General features: G+C 39.1%; 1 protein-coding gene across 6 annotated transcripts in view; it reads left to right on the plus strand.

Moving 5' to 3' along the window:
* Nucleotides 1-15,650, plus strand: part of ash1 (histone-lysine N-methyltransferase ash1) — a 546,010-nt gene that overhangs the window by 323,404 nt on the left and 206,956 nt on the right. The window lies entirely within an intron of this gene.

Genomic DNA, 15,650 nt, shown 5'->3' on the forward strand with positions numbered 1-15,650 from the left:
AGAAATGCATATGAAAGTTTTTGTCCTATTAGGAATCATGGTTGTGTTTCATATATTTTTAACCCATTTGAAAATGTGCTGAACCACAATTAAAGCTGCATGATTATAACAAGATAATAGAGAGCTGCTTTACTTATCACTGGAGTATATCGTTATAGTTGTTTATGATATTATTTTAACCAGATGTATTGTTTGTTGATGTACATGATGAAAGACAAATAGAAGCCTCAGGCAGGAACTGTTGGAACTTTTTAGAATTGATAATTTTGTAGCATGGAGGCATAGGTATTTTATGATGGACATTTTGTTTTGCTCATACATGTTTCCATATGTTAAGTTTGATGTCTGCTAGCTAAAAATAAAGTTAATCAGAAATCAGATGAAGAAAACTTGGATATAGATAAAGAGAGAAGATGAAAAGACCAAATAAAGGTAAATAATGATAGCAAATAAAGTGATAAAGATATGGATAAGCTGCTTAGGGGTATATTTAGCTTACAGCTTGATGAAATAGTTACCTTTTAGATTGAAAAATGCTAAGAACTCAAAGAGGAAAAGCAGAAAATTGAGATGTAGGGCTGGAAATGGATAAAATACATTAGGAATATAGTAATGTTAATCATTTGAAAGTGAAGATGAAATATTCATGTCAGAGAGGAAATACAAGATCATAGAATAAGCAGATAGAGAAGGAGGATGAAATAAAGATTTAGGGAATTTATAAGAGGAATCAGAGTATGCCTTAATGATCTTTATGCAGTACACAGTACATGAAAATGATTAAAGAAGTTGGGAGTGCCATAAGGCTAGTCAAACACTGTAATGGTTCCACTATACAAAGGATATTTTGCTTTAAACATTTGTTTAGGTAAAATGTTTTCGCATTTGACCCTAGTTTTCATGCTAGCCCTGATCTTCATCAGGTTGCAGTGATTTTGGTTTTAATTTCAAACATTGCTTGTGAAAGGTTGTGGAGCTTCAACAGAAACACCTCATAAGATATCTAAGGTAGAGTGTATGGAGGGTCAGGAAGAGAATCAAGTAAGGTCACAAGTGGTACCAAGAAAGAGATAAGGGTTCTTTAAGATAGGTTGATTTAAGATTAGAATGATACCAAGATGTAGTATAGTACCACAGTAGTGTAGAGCAAGGGTTTTCAACTATTTGGTAGTAATGGAACCCCCCAAATGTCTCATGAAATACTCCGTGGATCCCCATCAAGCTTTTGTGTAACCCTGTTTGAAAACATCTGGTTTATGTAAACTTAAAGGTAAATGAGAGTATTATGACTTGCAGGTAAGGCGTTATTGTGAAATTAATGAATGGCGGAGGTGATGATGATGATGGTGACAAAATACAAGCAACGTGTTGAAGGATCATGGGAGTATGTATAAGGAAAAATAATCGTGTCATTAGCAATAAAAGAAATATCAACAAAAAAGAAATTTGTAGAGTTGGTTAGCAACAAGAGTAACATGTAGAGGAAGTGGACCAAAATAAGGTTATCTTGTAGATGTCTTGGCTTGGGAGGTCTTCTCCCTCAACAGTTCACTGTTTGAATAAGCTGCTATCTTGCTGTTCCACTCACTCAAGCTGTTGGGAGGCTGAAGTCCAGGGGCCTATTAACGACCACATCCAAGCTTATCTGGCACACTCGGTATAAACTAGATGTCCCACTTTTGAGCTACTTTGTTGAGCACATTTGCTTTAGCATCACCACAGTGCTCTCAGCAACAAAATTAAGCATATTGTAGCATGGGAATGCCAGTCTGAGGTCTGTAGAGAATAGAATATGATTAGATTTCAACTCCTTCATCTGTTGTCAATAGGCTCCTTAAGGATTTGGACTGAAGATAGGACTTTTCAGGAGAGGGATTGGAGTGTGAATGAGGTAAAGAAATATCTTAGGGATCTGATATTGAGCTTTTCAATGCTTGTAGGGGATGGTTGTCAGTTTTAAGAGGTGTGCTGACTTCCCCTTCATCACTGTAACCAGTCATAAAGTGAATTAGTCATATAGTGCTCAAAGCAGCAGTAAAAAATGTCCAGTCTGACCAATTACATTATATTGTTTTATTTAATATATTTCAAAAGGGGGCATTGGTAGCAAATTAAACCTGCTTATATTATTTCTTTAGGGATATAGTCACTGCTTCGCAGTTTTGTAGTACAAAAATTTTTTCTGGAACCCATTAATACTTATACTGCTCTGTACCTTGTATGAGAAATGACTGTGGGCTCCTCCACATCTCATATGAGGATTAATAGTTCTCTTCTTCCTTTGAATTCTCAGCTGATGTTGACTTTGCCACTCATCCAGAGATATCATTAGTAACCTACCAATACAATTGGAAAATGTATTTCACACCCCAGGCATGTTCAGATTGTAAAAGAGAATGCATATATGAGATCATTTTGTTGTGCCAGTTTTACAATTGCTCTCACATTAGTGTGTAAATTTTCAGCGAGAATAAGGTTATTTTTTTCATTTATTAATTATATAAATTTTTATTGCTGTTACTAATAAGTGAATGCCTAGATGATATACATATAAAGATATGTATGATATATAGAAGTTGTGTGAATTATGTATATGAGGAGCAGGTGATCATGCCTTGAAAACAGAAAATGTGTTATGTGATTAGTTGTATACATAGTGAATTTTCATTTAACTTACAAATCCATAAAATTTTTTGCTATAAAGATAAAAACCTCGTACAATGACACCCGTACTGATAGAAATCCCAAACAATGGCACCATTCAGTTTTTCTTTTTATCCCTTGGTGATTTGAAAATCTGTGTAGTGGATGCTTACCATTACTAAATTCATGAAATTAGTGAATTATTAACAAAGTAATACTTCCTACAAAATCCTTAAACAGGATAGCAATAGAATGATGATCCTACCTCTTCTCCCTGACCTGCTCCAACATAATACCAATTAAGATATATTCTCTTTCCCAGTCCAGTATCCTTACTAGTCGAGGCTCTACAAATTTGATATTACTATATAAATCATTTAAAAGATTCTTCTCCATACAGCAGAAAGAGGCAATTGCACAGACAGTTAGTTTTGATTCTTAATATCCAAAATGCTATAAGTAGATTGTTACCAAATTATCTTTTGTAATTACCAAAACTGAAATTGTCATTCAAACTTTTCACTTTTTTTCTTCATTTATGGTCAAAAGTCCACCTCAAGGCTGGGCCTTAATTGAAATATAAACAGGTTAATGGTGGCAAAAGAAGGGACAAAGGAAGGTATTTACAAATTTTGAAGGAAGCGAAAAAACTGTCTTAAAATGTGCCAGGTCAGAGTTATTGAGAAAGAAATGATAGGGTAGAAAGTTCCTGAGCTTTGAGATGTAGGGAAAGAAACAGTTATCAAAATGACCCACCCCTAAGTTGCTAGTGGCCACAGAGTAATCGTGTGGTTCAGTAGCTTGCTGAGTATTGCCTGGTGTACATAATGGTGGGGGCACACAAGCAGCCAGCTCTCAGAAGCAAAAACCTTAGTAATATCTAAAAAAGAGGGAAAGTGAACCAACATTATGGCAAATAGCAGGTGTGTCAAGTTTTGAAGTTATCCTCAGAGTTGATATGTCGGACTTTTTTTGGTTCAACTCTAGTCAAGTAAAGATGCAGAGCTAAAACCACCCTCTATATTAGAGCTTTACTCCATACAAGGATGGTTCAGATCTCTGTGTAAATGGAATAGTTTTTTGAAAGGAAATAAGTTTTGGTGTCTAAACAGGAATCCCAGTTTCTAAAAGGCAGGCTATTTCTGTAATGTGGGATTTCTAAAATAGTGAAAGTTACAGTAATAACAAAGTATGTTCATTGAGTTATATGGTGGAATTACAGAACTGATGAAGGAGAGAGGAAATCATCAGTAAAGAGATGGGTAGAAACTGTTTCTTGGAGGCATTAAACCAGACTTTGTCTTCCCCACTGACTGATTCTGTCCAAGTATGAGTTTATTGACAAAGTCATGCCAAGATGAGATGCAGATTGAGTGAGAAAAGAAGTAGAATTGAAGGATGTGGAGGAGTGCATTGTAAAGTCGTCATCATATGATTGCATTTGGTTATTTGCAGAAGAAAGGAAATTATTGATTAGTTGGAGAAAAAGTGGAGAAGACAGGACAGAACCTTAAGGGACACTACTGTTGTTGGAGAAAGGGAGGTGATACATCAGCATTGACAGAAATAGATAAGCCAGAGAGGAAGCTGGATATGAGGGAGCAAATTGAGGGAGGGAAGCAAAAGGAGAGGAACTTAAGATGAAACCTTGATGTCACATCCTGCCAAGAGCTTTGGATATATCTTGGGCAACTATGAAGGATTCCCCAATATCATCAGGGATGATGACTAGACATTAGGAAGATGGGAAAAGAGTATCACTTGTGGATCTCAACTTATGCAAGTCATACTGGTCATCAAAGAGGAGACTGTGAGAATCAAGATGTCTTAGGATATGGGAGTTGAGGAGGGATTCAAAGACTGGAAATGGTGAATCTCTAAGCAGCAGGATGCTACAGAGATAGGTTAGAACAGTTATTTTTTTTTTGGGGTGGGATGTAGCATTGCATGCTTCAAAGAAGGAACAGTTCTGGGTTTTAAACAGAAACAGAGCAGAGGAGCAAGCACAGGTACAAGTTCAGTGTTTTTTTTTTTTTTTTTTTTTTTTTTTTTTTTTTTTTAGTAAACAGGTCTGGATGCCAACAGGACAATAAGCCTTGCTATAGGCAGATAGAGAAGTGCTTTTAGGACAGTTTGAAAAGAGTTTGTGGAGAAGGAGAGAGGATTAGTGTGAGGAGTATCAGGTGGTTAAGGATTGTTTGAGTCATCCAAGGTAGAGTTAGAAGAGAAGTGAAAACCAAAGAGAGTTGCTTTCTGTGCGGAAGAGAAAGCTGTAGTCTTGACAGAATGGAAGAATGGAGTTGTAGGTGTTGCCCTTAGCTAAAGATCGAAAGACCTGTCAGTGGATGAAGAGAGGTTATTGCACTTCTCTTGAATAAAGAAATGCTTTGCCTCACAGATAACTTGCAATGATTATGGGCAGTTTTAAGTGTTGAATGGAAGACTGAAGAAAAATGTTTTTCCAAGCCTGATATTCCTGATACCTAGCCTGAATGGCCTCAAAACAGAAGTGGTTGAACCATGGATTGGAAGAAGTCATTTTGGAGGAAGAGGGGATATGTGTTTCCTTTCCTGCAGCCATAACCTCTGCTATGCCCTTTGTGGAGATGAGCATCACTACATGTCATTATTGTAATATTGGTGTACACCACATGCTTTTCCATACTTCATAGAGTTAAGTGATCCCATCAACTATCAGTGGCTATGTAGACTGAAAGTTATTGACATCATCTTACATCAACTGTCTGAAGGAACATCAGCATTGTGAGTTTTGCAGCATCTGGACTTTGTAATTTAGCACTTGATTTAGAAAACAAGTCTTATTCAAAATAATGGTATGCCACTTCTCTGCAGGTGCCTATTATTGGAAGAGGAATTCATTAAAATTTTTGTTGTCACAACATTTATGTTTCTTGTGACACCTCAGTCTAAGCCTGGTATTACTACTTCTGAAGTGGTAAAACAGATGCTAAGGAAAGCTAATAGTGATAATCCTAGAATTTTTAACTTAGCCAAAATCTTTTTATCTGATTACAGGTACTTCCTGTATCAAAAATACATTACAATACTTAAGTTTTTGAATAACCTACGAGTGCAACTGTTGTAGCACTCACATAGCATTCATATGTCCGTGCATCTGGGTTTAACGTACACACCTTGACATTGCATTATGCACAAGAGGGCCGACGCATAAACCTATGACCGATTCCAGCTCAATATCCCTCACAGCTATAGTGCTGAAGTTTCTCTGGTTATCTAGTATTAGGAGGCAGTGATGAGAGGGGCAGAACTACAGGCATGCCCAATGAAATGACAAGTTGTCTTTTGATGTTAGTAGAAAGTTGATAAATTTTGGTGGTCTACCTGAGTGTCACCTCTTCTGATGCCTCACTGCTGAAGGTTTTCATGCTCTCTATCCATATTAGGGAAGCAAAGGGCTTAACATTTGAGCAAGTAGCTTTAATTATTAATCTGTTCAAAAAGCACAGAGGCCAGTCGGGAATATCGAGGACTGGCAGTGCTAGTGTCTGATCAGTGCAGGTATGAACAAAAAGATTTTGCAACGGCGTTGGTAAAGCAACGCCAGTGCACAAGGGAAGACCCAGGAAGACTGGGAAGACTTCACCATGCGCACTAACCATCCTGAAACGTCAGCTAGAAGATAATCCACATTTGTCAGCATGGGAATTAAAAGAAAAAAAACGCAAGATTGATTGATGAAGTGTCAGTAAGAACTTCATCTACTCATCCACGACGACTTGCACTTAAGCTGCAGTTGAGTCCAAAAGAAGCCTCTACTCATCTTTATGCATGGGCAGCTTAGGATCTTGTTTGTCTAAACACCTACAGTGGGATAAGACCCAGTGAAAGCACATGCTATGGAGCAATGAAGCCACGTTTCCTGTGACTGGGAACCGAGTTGGCATGTTTTTCACCACATAGGAGTGACCCTCTCGATCCTAAGTACACTTTCTGTAGTGATAAACACCCTGATTCTCTCTTAGTTTGGGTTCTTTTTCTTGTTATTGAATTGTTGACCTTGTCATACTGACGAGTAATCAAACCATGAATCAGCACAACTGCCTTGAGCTACTGATGGACTATTTACTAGACTGTTATCAGAAATGCCATGCGGACATGTTCATGCAGGATGATGCTCCTTGTCTTACAGCAAAATCTGTGAAGCAGTGGCTCATGGCCTGTGGAATCAACTTCATCAGTGACTGGCCTGGAAATAGCCCAGTTTTTAATCTGATAGAAAACTTGTGGAGCATCATGAAGTACTGATTTTTAGGGGAGGAAACTAGCAGTGTCCCCAAGCTTGAGGCATCCATTCGTGATGAGTGGGACAGTTTGGACCCACAGCTTCTCAAGAACTTGGCAGAATTGGTACCTTCATGTCCTCAAGAATGTATAAAGAGGAAAGGGAAGCCAATCACCTATTTAAAGTGTATATGTTTAAAACTAGAGAATAGTTTATTTTTATCCATTGGCTCCCACGCACATAATGCAATGTTGTGTTATTTAAATGAACAACAGTGTTGCCACAGTCGTCCTGCGCTCTCCTCCACTCTTTGAGTTTTGTCCTGAAACGATGTGTTAATGCGGTTATAGTAGATGTATCGATAAATGTGTAGTGATGTATTTATTCATTTTGATACTCTTCAGTGCATTAAAGGAACACACAGAATAGCGTATGTGAGAAAATGTGTTCAGAAATATCCCACAGGAACTTATGTAGAGCATTAAGTCTAAGGAATGGTTGGCTTTGTTTAGTTTCGTTCAGAGTAACAATTTTAAGGAAGTCATGTATTATGTTTTATCAGAAACCTCCAGATGTTACCAGTCTCTGCCTTCTTGAGCTTACACCACAAGTGAAAGTCAACTTCAACAAGGCTGTCTCTGAGATTAAGTGCTTGTGAAAGAGCTTATATCTCCGAAGGAGTCTGTATTTTCCTGGTACTTGAAGTAGCACAGCCTTGGGTTATGTGAACCTTTAGAAAGGTCTAGGATAACACCAGGACTGTTTCATAGAAATTGGTCTCTGGGTGATTATTGAATAAATGAAATAAGAAGATCGAGGAGATCCTGTACCTATTTGTACAGGGCAGTAATTCATATTTTTGTTTTGTTGTAAATTCAGCACTAATATTTTTCTCTTTTTTTCCAAGTCAATTTTCATTCTCATGTCTGGAAAGTTTATTTAATTGGCAATGTCAGAGTCCTGAGGGTGCTATTGTATGTGCATTAATAAGGAGTATTTGTACTACTCGCCCAGCCTTTACACCAACATAGGGGAAAGTATACTACTTCTCTGGCTATAATTTTCAGTAACATGATGAAGAATTGTTCACTAAGGAAAAAGAATTTTAAGATTTTTTCACGCAGGGAGCATCATTTTAGATGAATTGCACAGTTTAAGGGTTAATTGCACAAAGCGGCAACTGCCTATACTTATTCATGCCATTTTTAATTTCAGCGTACAGTACATAGTGTTTCTAATGGCTGCATACTCTGTATCAACCACATAACTACTCCAAATGGATATTTATGCAGTCTTGGCGACTCCTCTAGATGGGTATTTACACATAGAGTTTCACACCTCTATTTCAAGACTGCATGCCGAGCCTGGGTGATGGCTAAGGTGGCAGTGCATGATAATTTCTCACAGTAAGTCATCTTCCAGCTATGCCAATAACAGCACAATTTGTGAGTTTTCTAGGAAGGAAATTGAGTGGCTTTGAATTAAATTTAGAGGACCAGGCAGATGATTCTGAATTACTAGACTGTGATGGTCTGCCTTCAGATCATGTCGAGAGTGAATTTAAGGACACTGGCTCATCTAGCACAGAAAGTTGACCAAGATAAGACAAGATGTGATTATAGCAAAAGTGGAAGCAGTGTTGGAAGCACCCACTTGACTTTGACAACATTGCATCTGACTGGTGCGGCTGGTAATTTTACAGACGTATAATTTTGCTATTATGAAAACTTTGTTAGTAAATCGTATTGATTATAACAAAAAGAAATACTTACAGGATAAGCAGAAAGATAACACTAATCATTTTTTTGATATAGTTCAAATAAATGATAAAAGAAGAGCAATGGCAGCTCAGTTGAAAGTAGGGCCTCACTCCCACGCTTTTAAGTACATTGTACTAAAACATCTACAAATTTTTTTTTTTTACCCATTATGAGTGAAAGTTGTGGACCAAGCAGACTTAGGAAGTTATATTTTTCAGTGTTTGATAAATATCTTTGAAATTGTAATGGTAAACACATTTTTATAGATAACTTGAAAAGTGTGAATATTTAGAGTTGGAAAGGAAACGTAAGTATAAGTTAGTAGTTAAGAGGTGAAACAATTTTGGTCTCATTTTCTCTTACTATTTTTATGGCATCTTTTGAATTAAATGCAAGAGCCTTCCATGCATATCATGCTGATAGGTAATTACTTTTGATTTGAAATGATATATATGCTTGCCAGGGTTGTCCAAGTAAAGATTATATTGCCTTTTTCCTTCCACATAAAACAGTTTGATCCGTTTGCTATACAGACATTCACAGACATCTTTAATCACTCATGGCTACACATCAGAAACACAAACATTTGCAACCTAATCAATACAATACCCATCATGAAACCCTTCAAACCACTCAGTTTTCTTTTATCACTTTGTATCATTGCTTTTTACAATGGCCAGAATCCTTAAAATACTGATCCAAAGTAGAAGTAAGAAAAGTGTCCCACTCTCACCCACTTGACAGCTTTAGATCCATTAACTCTCCTACCATGAACTCAACATAACATTCTTGTTAGTTTCAATTAATCAGAGCCTCCTTCCTACACTGCACTAGTGGCAGTAAATGTCAAGACAACATTTGAAAATGTTCCCCACCACACCCTCACTCAGTAGATATTTGATAGCCAGGGTTGTCTGAGTGGAGGTTATATTGTGTTTTTTCTTCCACATAAAACAGTTTAACCCAGTTGTAATAAAGACATTCACAGACATCTTTAATCACTCATGGCTACACATCAGAAACACAAACATTTGCAGCCTAATCAACATGATACCCATCTTGAATCCCTTCAAACCACTCATTTTTCTCTTATCACTTGTTATCGTTCGCTGATGATACAGCGCTGGTGGCTGATTCATGTGAGAAACTGCAGAAGCTGATGACTGAGTTTGGTAAAGTGTGTGAAAGAAGAAAGTTAAGAGTAAATGTGAATAAGAGCAAGGTTATTAGGTTCAGTAGGGTTGAGGGTCAAGTCAATTGGGAGGTAAGTTTGAATGGAGAAAAACTGGAGGAAGTAAAGTGTTTTAGATATCTGGGAGTGGATCTGGCAGCGGATGAAACCATGGAAGCGGAAGTGGATCATAGGGTGGGGGAGGGGTCGAAAATTCTGGGAGCCTTGAAGAATGTGTGGAAGTCGAGAACATTATCTCGGAAAGCAAAAATGGGTATGTTTGAAGGAATAGTGGTTCCAACAATGTTGTATGGTTGCGAGGCGTGGGCTATGGATAGAGTTGTGCGCAGGAGGATGGATGTGCTGGAAATGAGATGTTTGAGGACAATGTGTGGTGTGAGGTGGTTTGATCGAGTAAGTAACGTAAGGGTGAGAGAGATGTGTGGAAATAAAAAGAGCGTGGTTGAGAGAGCAGAAGAGGGTGTTTTGAAATGGTTTGGGCACATGGAGAGAATGAGTGAGGAAAGATTGACCAAGAGGATATATGTGTCGGAGGTGGAGGGAACGAGGAGAAGAGGGAGACCAAATTGGAGGTGGAAAGATGGAGTGAAAAGGATTTTGTGTGATCGGGGCCTGAACATGCAGGAGGGTGAAAGGAGGGCAAGGAATAGAGTGAAGTGGAGCGATGTGGTATACAGGGGTTGACGTGCTGTCAGTGGATTGAATCAAGGCATGTGAAGCGTCCAGGGTAAACCATTGAAAGCTGTGTAGGTATGTATATTTGCGTGTGTGGACGTGTGTATGTACATGTGTATGGGGGGGGGTTGGGCCATTTCTTTCATCTGTTTCCTTGCGCTACCTCGCTATATATATATATATATATATATATATATTCATTTGTTATACTTTGTTGCTGTCTTCCGCATTAGCAAGGTAGCACGAGGAAACTGAAGGAAGAATGGCCCAACCCACCCACATACATATGTATATACATACATTCCCACACACGCACATATACATATATACGCATGTACATATTCATACTTGCTGCATTCATCCATTCCCGTCGCCACCCCGCCACACATGAAATGGCACCCCCCTCCCCCGTGTGGATGCAAGGTAGCGCTAGGAAAAGACCACAAAGGCCACATTCGTTCACTCAGTGTCTAGCTGTCATGTGTAATGCACTGAAACCACAGCTCCCTTTCCACATCTAGGCCCAACAAAACTTTCCATGGTTTTCCCCAGACGCTTCACATGCCCTGGTTCAATCCATTGACATCACGACGACTCGGGTATACCACATCGTTCCAATGCACTCTATTTCTTGCATGCCTTTCACCCTCCTGTATGTTTAGGCCCTGATCGCTCAAAATATTCTTCACTCCTTCCTTCCACCTCCAATTTGGTCTCTCACTACTCCTCGTTTCCTCCACCTCTGACATTTATATCATCTTTGTCAATCTTTCCTAACTCATTCTCTCCATGGTGTGACCAAACCATTTCAATACACCTTCTTCTGCTCTCTCAACTCACTCTTTTCATTACCAGACATCTCTCTTACCTTTTCGTTACTTACTCGATCAAACCACCTCACACCACATATTGTCCTCAAACAACTCATTTCCAACACATCCCCCCTTCTCTGCACAACCCTATCTATAGCCCACGCTACGCAACCATATAACATTGTTGGAACCACTAATCCTTCAAACGTACCCATTTTTGCTCAGAGATAAAGTTCTCGCCTTCCACACATTCTTCAACTCTCTCCCAGAACCTTTGCCCCCTCCCCCACCCTGAGACACTTCTGCTTCCATGGCTCCATCCGCTGCCAAACCCACTCCCAGATATCTAAAACACTTCAATTCAGACTTACCATCGTATTGACATGTCCCTCAAACCTACTGAACCTAATAACCTTGCTGTTATTCACATTTACTCTCAGCTCTCTTCTATCACACACTTTAACAAACTCAGTCACCAGCTTCTGCAGTTTCTCTCCCGAATCAGCCACCAGTGCTGTATCATCAGCGAACAGCATCTGACTCGCTTCCCAACCCTCTCATCCACAACAGACTGCATACTTGCCCCTCGCTCCAAACCTCTTGCATTTACCTCCCTAACAACCCATATCTATGGACAAATTAAACAGCCATGTAGACATCACATGCCCCTGCCGCAAACCAACATTCACTGGGAATCAATCTCTTTCCTCTCTTCCTACTCATGCACATGCCTTACATCCTCGATAAAAACTTTTCACTGCTTCTAGTAGCTTACCTCCCACACCGTATACTCTTAATACCTTCCACAGAGCATCTCTATCAACTCTGTCATATGCCTTCTCCAGACCCATAAATGCCACATACAAATCTATTTGTTTTTCTAAGTATTTCTCACATATATTCTTCAAAGCAAACACCTGATCCACACACCCTCTACCACTTCTGAAAACACTTCTCCTCCCCAATCTGATGCTCTGTACATGCCGTCACCCTCTCAATCAATACCCTCCCATATAATTTCCCAGGAATACTCAACAAACTTATACCTCTGTAATTTGAACACTCAGCTTTATCCTCTTTGCCTTTGTACAATGGCACTATGCATGCATTCCGCCTATCTTCAGGCACTTCACTATGAACGATACATGCATTGAATATCCTCACCTACCAGTCAACAACACTAGTACCCCCTTTTTTAATAAATTCCTCTGCAGTACCTTCCAAAGCTGCCACCTTGCCAGCTTTCATCTTCCACGAAGCTTTCTCTACCTCTTCACTGTTTACCAAACCTTTCTCCCTGACCCTCTCACTTCGCACACCACCTTGACCAAAGCACCCTATATCTGCCACTCTATCATCAAAGACATTCAACTCCTTCTCACATCACCATAACTGGTTATTACCTCCACCTTAGCCCCCTCCACCGATGTTCCCATTTGTTCTCTTGTGTACCGCACTTTATTTGCCTCCTTCCAAAACGTATTTTTATTCACCCTGAAATTTAATGATGCTCTCACCCCAACTCTCATTTGCCCTCTTTTTCATGTCTTACACCTTTCTCTTGACCTCCTTGCTCTTTCTTTTTTACATCTCCCAGTCATTTGCACTATTTACCTGCAAAAATCGTCCGAATGCCTCTCTCTTCCACTAACAATCTTACTTCATCCCACCACTCACTACCCTTTCTAATCTGCCCACCACCTACCTTTCTCATGCCACAAGTATCTTTTGCGCAAGCCATCACTGCTTCCCTAAATACATCCCGTTCCTCCCCCACTCCCCCTATGTATTTTACTCTCACCTTTTTCCAGTCTGCACTTAATCTCTCCTGGTACTTCCTCACACAATTCTCCTTCCTAAGCTCACTTACTTTCACCACTCTCTTCACCCCAACATTCTCCCTTCTTTGAAAACCTCTGCAAATCTTCACCTCCACAAGATAATCAGACATCCCTCCAGTTGCCTCTCTCAGCACATTTACATCCAAAAGTCTCTCTTTCACATGCCTATCAATTAACACATAATCCAATAACACTTTCTGGCCATCTCTCCTACTTACATACGCATACTTATGTATATCGCTCTTTTTAAACCAGGTATTCCCAATCACCAGTCCTTTTTCAGCACACAAATCTTCCAGCTCTTCACCATTTTCATTTACAGCACTGAACACCCCATGTACACCAATTATACCCTCAACTGCCACAGTGCTCACCTTTGCATTCAAATTACCCCTCACTATAACCTTGTCTCATGCATCAAAGCTGCTAACACACTCTCAGCTGCTCCCAAAATGCCTCTCATGATCTTTCTTCTCATGACCAGGTGCATAGGCACCAATAATCACCCATCTCTGTCCATCCACTTTCAGTTTTACCCATATCAATCTAGAGTTTACTTTCTTACGCTCTATCACATACTCCCACAACTCCTGCTTCAGTAGTGCTACTCCTTCCTTTGCTCTTATCCTCTCACCATCCTCTGACTTTACTCCCAAGACATTCCCAAACCACTCCTCCTCTGTACCCTTGAGCTTCGTTCACTCAGAAGCAAAACATCCAGGTTCCTTTCCACAAACATACTACCTATCTCTCCTTTTTTCTTATCTACATCTACACATACATAGACACCCCAGTCTGCGCCTTCAAGGAGGATGAGCACTCCCCGCATGACTCCTTCTGTTTCCCCTTTTAGAAGGGGAAACAGGTAGCGCTAGGAAAAGACAACAACTGTAATAGCATCACTGTTTATGTAAGATGCAGGCCTTAGGGAAGAAGTTACCTCCTTAATGTAACCCTCTACTGTATTCTGGGTATACTGATTGGGTGTTTCCGTTGCCACTGCAAATTTTTCCATGTCAAAATTTTTTTTGAGTTATGGGGGAATTTGAGTAAAGTCAGCTTTCTGTATGTCAAGTCTCCCATAGATTAGGGAGCCGCTGTACTTTAAGGTTCTCTAAGCTCTGCGTTGGATGGTTCAGCTGATGCTGTGTGGTAGACCAAAGTAAACTTATCTTTACCTCATATTGCCAAACCATTTTTTTACTCATAATAACATGTTAGTGTACTAATGATGAGCAAAAAAATATGTAGCAGTATGTCGAAAGTTTCCTTCGAAAAGCAGTGAACTTGCTAACATGATAGTTGAAGGGACAAGCAGGTATATAAAGCACAAGTTAATGGCATCTCTCATGGGATGATGGAAGCAGTTTATGATACTTTATCAGAAATAATTAGATAATGGGATTTATGCATTTCTTCGATATGCTTTTTTTTTGCTCGTTTCTAGTGTCTTCTGTCATATAAAGTTCATACAGTTAAGTTTTCTATTTTTTATAGTTTTTAGTACTCGCTGAAATGCCTAGGACTTGCAACAACAATTTATTTCATTATTTGATATTTTCTAAAATATTTATATTTGAAACAAAATATTTTTGCGTTTTTTCTGTCTATATACATTTAAAAAGTACATTTAGGAAAAAATTATTTTTGGAACATATTTTGAAAGAAACGGTACAGGGAAGGGGTTAATTTCTTCTTTTTCTTGTGTCCAAAATGGCCTTGACTGGGGCATTTTGCCCCTTCCATGTTGGTCACTGTAAAGAAAAGAATAATTATGGTTCTCAGGTATGGTCACTGCACCTACAGAAACACAGACATGTTTGAGAAGTTCCAGAGAAGAGCATGCAAGATAGTACTGGATTTTTGAATGAGATGGGAGTGGGATTACCAGATAACAGAATTTTAGTTCTTCACAAGTTATAGCACCAGAGTTATAAGAGTCCATGATCAGAAGCAGATGTAAAGAAACACTGGTTTAGTGGATAGTTGGAATGATCAAAGCAATGAGACAGTAAATGCCATCAACTTGCAAAGATTTAGAAATTTTTTTGATAGAAAAATTACAGGAGCTAGGGCCCCATGAGTGTAAAACTTTCTTCCGTTATAGATAATTACACACAAACACACACACACACACACACACACACACACACACACACACACACACACACACACACACACACACACACACGAGAGGCAGAATGTTTTTAAGGAAAGGAGGTCATGTATAAGAAACTTCATGAAGTTGTACAAAAGAGAAATCAATTGTAAACAAAAGTAAGGCTGGGTGGAATGTCTGTAGCTGGACTGCTAGAAAGCATGTGACATTACTGCATGGGAGGTGAAGGAAAAGCTGGATCACCAGGTAGGAGTAAGGGAGAAATCCTTTGATGGATAGATTATATCTTTAGAAGGGAACAGTGGATGCATGAAAGAGGAGCCTCCTCCAAATGGGTTAGGGTA

This window comes from Panulirus ornatus, chromosome 1, assembly GCF_036320965.1.
Source record: "Panulirus ornatus isolate Po-2019 chromosome 1, ASM3632096v1, whole genome shotgun sequence".
Classification (NCBI taxonomy): domain Eukaryota; kingdom Metazoa; phylum Arthropoda; class Malacostraca; order Decapoda; family Palinuridae; genus Panulirus; species Panulirus ornatus.